Genomic DNA, 9,171 nt, shown 5'->3' on the forward strand with positions numbered 1-9,171 from the left:
GAGTTTAGGCAGAAAACCTCTCCAGTTTCCCGTTTTACCTGGTCCAGCATGGCATCTCCACACTCCTTCAGTATAACCTTCATCCACAGTCCAGCTGCCGTGGCACAGGTGGGGCTGGCAGACAGCATACCTTCCACTGTGGCCTCGATAAAGTCTGTGGCCTGTTCTGGGGAAAAGTACTCACTAACAACCTGGGAACAAATCAAAAATAGGAGAGACTGCAATGATGTTTGGCTCCAGCACTTGTAAAAATGGAGGCCTAATATCTCTATGGAAAAAGATCTATGCATCAGTAAATTGCATCCGATGAAGTGGGTATTCACCCACGAAAGCTCATGCTCCAATACGTCTGTTAGTCTATAAGGTGCCACAGGACTCTCTGCTGCTTTTACAGATCCAGACTAACACAGCTACCCCTCTGATTAATTAACAATTTGTTAATTAGCCTCATGTCCAGCTAGCCATTTGGGATTAAAATTCTCTCCATAGTCTATATACTACATTTTTGTATTCTACAATAATGAGATCACGTTTGAGGCAAAGCCTCTGTCACACAGTTAGCACAACATTGTACTGGATATGCAGGAGGTAAGTTTCCAGTTTGTATTCTCTTAGATACACTGCATCTTTATACAACATATAAAATTAAGTCAAGAGAGGCATGCACACAAATATAGGTTAAAGCAAACCCACAAGGTGACAGAATGAAGACTGGATGGGTTCTCAGCTTGATGTTCCACTAATACAGTTTTTTCTCATGGATAGCTGTATAGGTACATGTGTGTGCATCTGCGTGCATTTTCATGGGTGTGCAACATTCTGTGGCATCTGGATTTACATGGCATTCATAGCACACATCTATGAAAAGCATCTTGCTGGTTACTAGCAATGAATGCCCCGCTCCCACAGCTCGCTCCAAGTATGGAAAGGCATCATGAAAGCGTAAATGTAAAATGAACGGTGCCTGGTCACTAGAACATCCGCACAAGTTTTTTGAGTCAGTTACCCTGGCCATTTTGGAAGATGCCTGAAACAGAGCCTCGGGGTCTGGAGCTGCTGTTAGTTCTTCACGGAGACATCTCAGCTCCTCCTCCGCTGACCCCAGGTTCATGGGCTGGCCTGGAGTGGAGAAAAGGGGAAAAAGTACTGTAACGACTAATGAAACTGAACCTCTACTGCATGGATATTCATACAGGAGGATCCATGTGCTAGGCTGTTATCAGCATAGTGTAAAACCTTGGCCCCATCAAAGTCAATGGCAAAACTCCTGTTGACTATAATGGAGTCGGGATTACACCCTAAATGTCTGAAAGTTAACAGTAGTGGTATGTTATTGTGACTGATACAGGATTGAACAAGCACCGTATTCAGCTTGGAGCAGCTTTCTGGGGGTGTCTGGTTTCAGTAGCCTCTCTGCTCTCAGTATTTACATCTAATCTCACATTCAAGTACAACTCATGCAGGTAGATGGGAGGTTCCAATGTAGAGGTGAATCCCTCCACCAAACTCTCAGTGTAAAAGAGATGGGGCTGGACAAAACCTTCGGCAGGAAACCCAGGCTCATCCATCACTTCTAAACAATGCTGGGATTTCTATGTTGTACACTCAAAGACTGGAGTCCCTTATTCTGTTTCTGAATCACCAACACTGTTTTTTAGGACTGATTAATAATAATTAGAAATAGGGTGACCAGATGTTCCGATTTTATAGGGACAGTCCCGATTTTGGGGTCTTTTTCTTATATAGGCTCATATTACCCCCACCCTGTCCTGCATGAGTTTCACATTTGCTGTCTGGTCTCCCTAATTGGAAATGGCCTTAAATGATAACCAAGATCTATCCCATTAGGTGAAAAGAATATCCTACTCCAGGGGTCGGCAACCTTTCAGAAGTGCTGTGCCGAGTCTTCATTTATTCACTCAAATTTAAGGTTTTGCGTGCCAGTAAGACAATTTAACATTTTGAGAAGGTCTCTTTCTAGAAGTCTATAATATATAACTAAACTATTGTTGTATGTAAAGTAAAGAAGGCTTTAAAAATGTTTCAGAAGCTTCATTTAAAATTAAATTAAAATGCAGAGCCCCCCGGACTGGTGGCCAGCACCTGGGCAGTGTGAGTGCCACTGAAAATCAGCTTGAGTGCCACCTTCGGCCCCCGTGCCATAGATTGCCTACTCCTGTCCCACTCTTTCACAAATGGGAAAATGGCCTACACTTACTCCAATAGCTTTGAATGCTCATGACAGAGGGCTGCTGCAAGAACTTTTTGTTTAAAGAATTATTCCAGGAAACCCCTCCAATACAGCCAGTGGCAGGGTAAAGAGAAGGAAAATGTTTAGTACCAAGGGCTTGTCTACATGGAGATAGTCAAGAAAGCTAATCCAAATTCATTTTCAAACTGCATTAGTTAAAATTCATTAAACATCTCTGGGGACACACTTATTTAGAATTAAAGGGGCCTTTTTTCAGGTTAGTTTAATTCATGTAATTCACTAAAATTAAGAAGGGCCATTTTAATTCAGAATCAGAGCATCCACACGTGTTTAATGCCACTTTAAAATTTACACCTTTAGTTCATTTGGATTAACTCTCCTCATTGTCCCTGTGTAGAGAAGCCCTAAGGAACTGAGCAGTTATCTACCTGGTGCAGACCATTTATTATTTGTACAGTTCCCAGAAGTGTGCTAGACTCTTTACACATCATAAACTTCTCTTCTAATGAGCTATTTACAAGATGCCCACCACTCTGTTATCTAAGTGCCAACAGACAGGACAGAAAGAACTAGACAGGCAGAAAAATGGACAATACAACAGTGAAAGAAGGTGAAGAATTACTTATACCTGCTAATGGTCTCCTCACCTTGTATACAGAGAAGGCAGCTGATACAGTCAACCACCCACTGACGAGACGTGGCCAGTGAATCAGAGCTGTATGGTGCTATTGCTCCAATCAGAGATCCAAACTGATTAAAAGTTTCCTGAGTCTAATTAAAAAAGAATGAAGAATGAACGTTCTCCAGCTGTACTAGACTTCACTTGCCATCTTTATTGTTGATACCAGTCAGCTCTGTGTTTTGGGGGGACCAGGGCACAGTATCTAGCTTGTGTGACTCATGAAGGACACCCCCAACCCCCGTCTCTGTTTGAACCAAAACCGATCAGAGAAAAGGCTTGCAGAGAACAATGAAGGGTTTGGGGAGACACACCTAGAGGCCTCCTGACAAGGGTGACAAGATTAAGACATCTCCATTTGCATACAGAATGAAGATCAGAGACAACTCCCCTAGCTTCAACTGCATTAAAGAAGGTATAGGGTATAGCATAAAGAATGAAGAACAGAGAACCGCACTGAACTCTGGGACCAGAAAGCAGGGACACACTGAATCATGGGAATCCCTGCTCCAGATGCTAATGAACCTATGCGCACACACCCAGCTCAGTAATTATCAGACCAATTCAAGTAATAAATCTTTGACTCATATCCCAAAATACTGAAGCAGCCTAGTTGCCTTGTGAGCTCCCTGGAAGAAAACAACACCCATAGCCAAGAGTGATCAGCTCCTATTGTCTAGCCTAAAGAAAACCCTTGAGCCATCAGTTTACCCATAAACAAATCTAGTGTTCTCCCTTGAACCATTGTATTTTCTCTACAAAACCCCTATGTATGCCCAGGTAAGGGTTCTGATGTATAGACCCAAACTCTGCATCATTTCCACTGGGATTCCATCTCCTGACTGATCGTGCTGGGGGCTCTGCCTGTCTCCAGCACTCAGGACCCTGAGCTACCACCATCACCTGGGAACCCTGACCAGTTCAAGCCTCATGGAGTGGGTGAGATCCATCTCGCTCTCTGTTTTCTTTCCTACCTCAGGTATTAACCTTTAAAATGTAGCTGTTATGTTTGTTTAGCCCTCCTGGTGTGGTTATCACTATGATTCAATCAATAACTGTTATGGTTCAGCTGGTTGCTTCTCTCTCTCTCTGAATTTTACTCTTTTGTGTTTTTAGCTTCCCCCATTTACTGTGCAGCGACGCTTCTAGTACCTAAGCTAAAGATCCCTGTAGTGCCCCAAAATACTGTGGGGTTTGCTCATCAAGTGGATTACTACCAGTACAATTGTAATGTGAAAGTGTGATAGGAATGTGTTAAACTTGCGGCACATAAGTGGGGGCAGGGAGCAGCTGAAAGTGCTGCTGAACCCAGCCTGTTGAGACCAGGGGCGCATGAGGGTACCAGCTTGACAGTGCTGCTTAACCCAGCCCACTGAACACAGGGACATATGAGGGGATCAGCTGATTGACTTGCTCTGCTAGTGTGTGCGCATGTTCGTCTAGTTCTAGTTATTAGCCCTGGGGAACCTAGGACCTGCAGGAAAGCTCCATTGGGAGGGGACTTGTGGAAGGAAGGAGTAGAACACACAAGTGACATAAGCAACACATTAATAGAATTACAGAACTGCCCCTCCCCCGCACAGAAAAGTAACCCTAATTAATGAGCCTCCCCAAAGTAACGGGCACGTCTGGTAACATTGTGCCCCTGATTCCTGTTCTGACCTGGGTAACGCACATTGGAAAATATAATCCCAATTATACATACAAACAGATGGGGCCTAAATTAGCTGTTATCACTCAAAGAAGAGACCTCAGAGTCATTGTGTACAGTTCTCTGAAAGCATCTGCTCCACCTGCCGTCAAAAACGCTAACAACATGTTAGGAACCATTAGGAAGGGGATCGATAATAAGGCAGTAAATATGATTATGCCACTATAGAAATCTACAGGACCCCCACACCTTGAATACTGAGTGCAGTTTTGCTCATCTCATCTCAAAAAAGATATGTTAGAACTGGAAGAAATACAGAGAAGAGTAACAAAAATTATTAGGCGTATGGGACAACTTCTCGTACAAGGAGAGATTAAAAAGACAGGGACTTTTCAGCTAGGAAAAGAGATGACTAAGAGGGACTATGGTAGAGATCTATAAAATCATGACTGGTGTAGAGAAAGTCAATAAGGAAGTGTTATTTAGCCCTTCACATATCACAGGAACAAGGGGTCACCCAACGAAATTAATAGGCAGCAGGTTTAAAACAAAAAAAGGAAGCATTTTTTCACACAATGCAGTCAACCTGTGGAACTCATTGCCAGGGAGATGTTGTGAAGGCCAAAAGTATAACTGGGTTCAAAAAAAAATTAGATGAGTTCACGGAGCATAGGTCCATCTCTGGCTATTAGCTAACATGGTCAGGATGCAACCCCATGATCTGGATGTCTCTAAACCTCTGACTGCCAGATGCTGGGGCTGAGACTGTCCAACAGGGGATGGTTCACTTGACAATTGCCTTGTTCTGTTCATTCCTCTGATGCATCTGGCACCCACCACTGTCAGAAGACAGGATACTGGGTAGATGAACCATTCTTCTGGGGGATCCAGGATAGCCACTGTTATGGTTTATGTTCTTAGCTGATTACATAGAAATTCAGCTTTAGCATCCTGGGAGCATAAGAACCAAGAATGCATTTTTGTGACACTGGCAGACCAGTCAACCTGTGTATGACCCATAATAACTTAACAAGAGGCACTTCTACTGTATCAAGACAGTTCACTTGCATGTGAATTTCAAAGAGATGTATTAGACTAGCAATCATCAACTCATTCAAAATGAACAATAGATGCTAAGTGTACTTGTCTGTGATTATCTATACCTGGTTAGAAGTTTCACAATGTAACTAAATTAGCTTGTGGATGCTAATTCCCTTTCATGGCTTAATTGCCTTAATTATGTGTGCAAGGTGTTCAGTTAACCTTAAAATCAAAGATGTAAGACACTTCAGGAAACCAATCATTTCTACATTATCTTCAGCTTAACTTTCTGTTATAATGGAAGAACGGCTAATTACCTTATGTGAATGAATGTAACTAGTTTACTGGGTATGCACAGGAAATAGAAGATTATCTTCAAAGCAAAGTACAAGAGGCCATCTGCATTGGGGGAAGGGCCTTCTGTGAAAATTTCTGTGAGGTAGGCTTGTCAGCCTGGTAGAATAGCTATAAAAGAGAAGGCTCGGGCCTGATCCTATCATCTCTAGTCTGCTTAAACGTTGAACAGGGACAGTGTAAGCCATAGGACAGAGATCTTCCAAATAATCATTTGGAAGAACCTGGAAAATGCCTGGAAAAACTAACAGACTTTACATCTAAGCTGCCTTTGGATTCTGATCTGTTGGGATGATTCCAGAGAGACTTTTACAAACCAGCAGTTTATTCCATCACTGTTGTGATCCTGAATTATGAACATTGAAAGTCACTTGTCTGGATATTGATCTTTTAACCATTTGTAACTCTCTTCTTTCTTTTAACAATAAATCTTAGATTTAGTTATTAAGGATTGGCTGACAGTGTGATATTTGGGGAAGACCTGAGATTCACATTGACCTGGGGATAAGCATCTGGTCCTTTATGATCAGTGAACCCCACATATGGCGAATCAGGTTTCCAGTAACCCCTCGCTATATTAGACATAGAATATCAGGGTTGGAAAGGACCTCAGGAGGTCATCTAGTCCAACCCCTGGCTCAAAGCAGGACCAATCCCCAGACAGATTTTTACCCCAGTTCCCTAAATGGCACCCTCAAGGATTGAACTCACAACCTGGGGTTTAGCAGGCCAATGCTCAAACCACTGAGCTATCCCTCCCCCCTCTTCCAAGACGTGGATGTTTACATGGGAGCCAAGGTCTGGAATACCAAAAGAAGACCATGTTTGGCATCTTGTTAACTAGGGTGGAAGCTCTTTTGTTGTTGACTTGGTGAATCTAATGATAGAATAAACCATCAGTTTGGGGGTTGTCTCCCTCTACTTCTTGCAGTCTGCCCACAGTGTGGTCACAGCATTGTTGTGTAAACCTCTCTCTTACGGAAGCAGAGGGATGTTCGTCACCTTGAGATCCCAGCTGCTGTCCTGGAAGAGTTTTTCATGCATTTGCGTTGAGTGTCAGTTCTGATGTAAGCAGGGAAGTCAGCTCAAGGAAGAGTACGGCTATACTCACTGTGCTATGAACTGTCTCTTGATAGACAGTCAGCAGCTGGGTGCTGGCCTGCAAGGCCCTCTCTCTCTCCCACTCCTTCCCTGAACTGAACCATGTCCTTAGGAGCTGTTGGTAGAGCAGAGGAATGGACAGAGTTAGTACCAGAAAATCCCTCCCAAAAGTTCCTCTTAAACAGGTTTAATTGTCACTAAAATCCCTCTCCAAAGCATCTGACCTCCATGTAGCAAAGGAATTACACCTATATCTAAGGGGCTCTTCCATTAGACAAGTCCCAGGGACCAGATTCACCTCTGGTGTACTGTAGCTCGATTGAAGCCAAAGGAGTTACACGAGAGATGAATCTGGGCCCGTGTATGTGATGTCTGCTGTAGACTGTCTGATGGGAGCTGTCTAGCACATTGCATGCTGTTTGATGTCTGCTGTTGTGGTCTGTTTCTGGGCAACTTCTCCCACATTGAGTGGCAAAATGACAGAGAGGAGCATTTCTTTTATTAATTTGAATAAGAGCAGAGAAGTTCCCCAGCCGAGCTCCTTTTATAACCTCACTTTTATACTGAAGATGCATCAAACTCCCACCCTCAGCTCTTCATGATATTCTGTTCATGTCTGAGGAACAGCAAGTCTGCTCTGAATGAGTTTCCATACACAGGGCTTAACTCAATATTCATGAATTCCTCTTAGAAGAAGTGATCAGTTTCAACTGGTTCTCTTGGATTTGGCTACTGCAGTGGTGATTTTCTTGCCGCTCCAAGTAGTGTCAACAACACTATAAGAACTTGGTGCCAATCCAGCCCTGGCATAAAATGGCACAGCTTCCGTGGATTTCAATGGGGCACATGCCCGCTTATCCCAGGAAGAATTTGGTGCTCTCTCCCTAAAATTCACTCCGTTGTGGAAAATTCCTCCACAACTGTAGCTTGACCCCCTAAATCTCTGACTCTTCCCTGCTGTAACACAAGAAACAATCTCCACCACGGTTCAATGGTCTACTCACTTCAAACATTTTCTGGAACCAGTCTGCGGTTGGTGCTTCCTCCAGCAATGTCTCCATTAGCTTGCAAAGGGCTTCAAAGGACCTCACGTAGATTGCCTGAAACTGGAAGAGAAGGAGTGAGGCTCAGTACAGATCATTTGTGTGTGGGGGCCAGGGAAAGCTAACCATAAACTTGCCAGGGAGGCCATGTGTGACTGCCATCACCCAGTGCCTGCGGGGCAGAAATACAGTGGATGGTGCCAGAGGAGAATTGTCATCACGTACTTGTATATGCAGAGCATCCTTTGCTGTCTCACATTCCTCTTTCATCTTCTCCAAGGGAGGAAGGGGAAATAAACTTTGAAGCACTGATCAAGGAGTTCATGGTTTTCCTCCATGGTCAGAGATGGTTTGAGTTTGCTGGCAGAAGAAAGATAGAGAGAAAAGTCATGCATTAGACTCAGTACCACCTCCAAGTGAAAGAAATGGGTCCAATGACTAGAGATTGTCCCAATCTAGAACCCCAAATGCGAACAACCCTTCACTTTGCACCTCTCTTAAGTATTGGCTCATCTAGAAGTAAAGCTAAAACATCAAGTCTCCTTTTTAGAGAAACCCACAAGCTTTCTTCCCCCTGCCAGCTAGCCAGACACCTCCCTCCCCATCTGAACCTCTGCTCCATTGTACTGCATGCCCCACCAACCTCCAATCTTGTGTCTTTCAAGAACAAACCCCCAAATGGACACATTCAAATCCTTAAGAATTAAAGTCCTGCTGGTGAGCAGCATGGGAGCCACACGGCCACAGCCAGAGGAGTCAGGCGACTTGCCGCCGAAGACCCGGAGCAGAAGAAGCCCGGGGCCTGGGCCCCGTGAGAGTTTTCCAGGGCCCCGGAGTGAAGGACCCCGCCTAGGGGCCCTGAAAAACTCGTGGGGCCTGGGGAAAATTGCCCCACTTGCCCCCCCCTCCCCCCGGGGAGGTCCTGGTGAGCCAAACCCTGCAGGCATTAAACTGCTCCCTACCTGACACTCATGAATTTACAAATAAGAAGGCATCACAGTGCCAGGAAATATGGCAGAAAATAGCCTACCTCAGATGTCCAATGGCAAGAATTGCCTTGTAGCGAACTGGAGATGCCAGGGAATCCAGT

The 9,171-nt window shown here is 44.2% G+C and overlaps 1 long non-coding RNA gene across 1 annotated transcript; it reads right to left on the reverse strand.

Annotated features, from left to right (window-relative positions):
* Window positions 1–7,095: 7,095 nt before the first annotated feature.
* Window positions 7,096–9,171, reverse strand: LOC120388134. The gene is made up of 4 exons (XR_005590498.1): window positions 9,112–9,171; window positions 8,307–8,441; window positions 8,043–8,138; window positions 7,096–7,153 (listed from the first exon to the last, which is right to left on the reverse strand). It is a non-coding gene; the product is annotated as an uncharacterized LOC120388134 (long non-coding RNA).

This window comes from Mauremys reevesii, linkage group 22 (genome assembly GCF_016161935.1).
Source record: "Mauremys reevesii isolate NIE-2019 linkage group 22, ASM1616193v1, whole genome shotgun sequence".
Lineage (NCBI taxonomy): Eukaryota > Metazoa > Chordata > Testudines > Geoemydidae > Mauremys > Mauremys reevesii.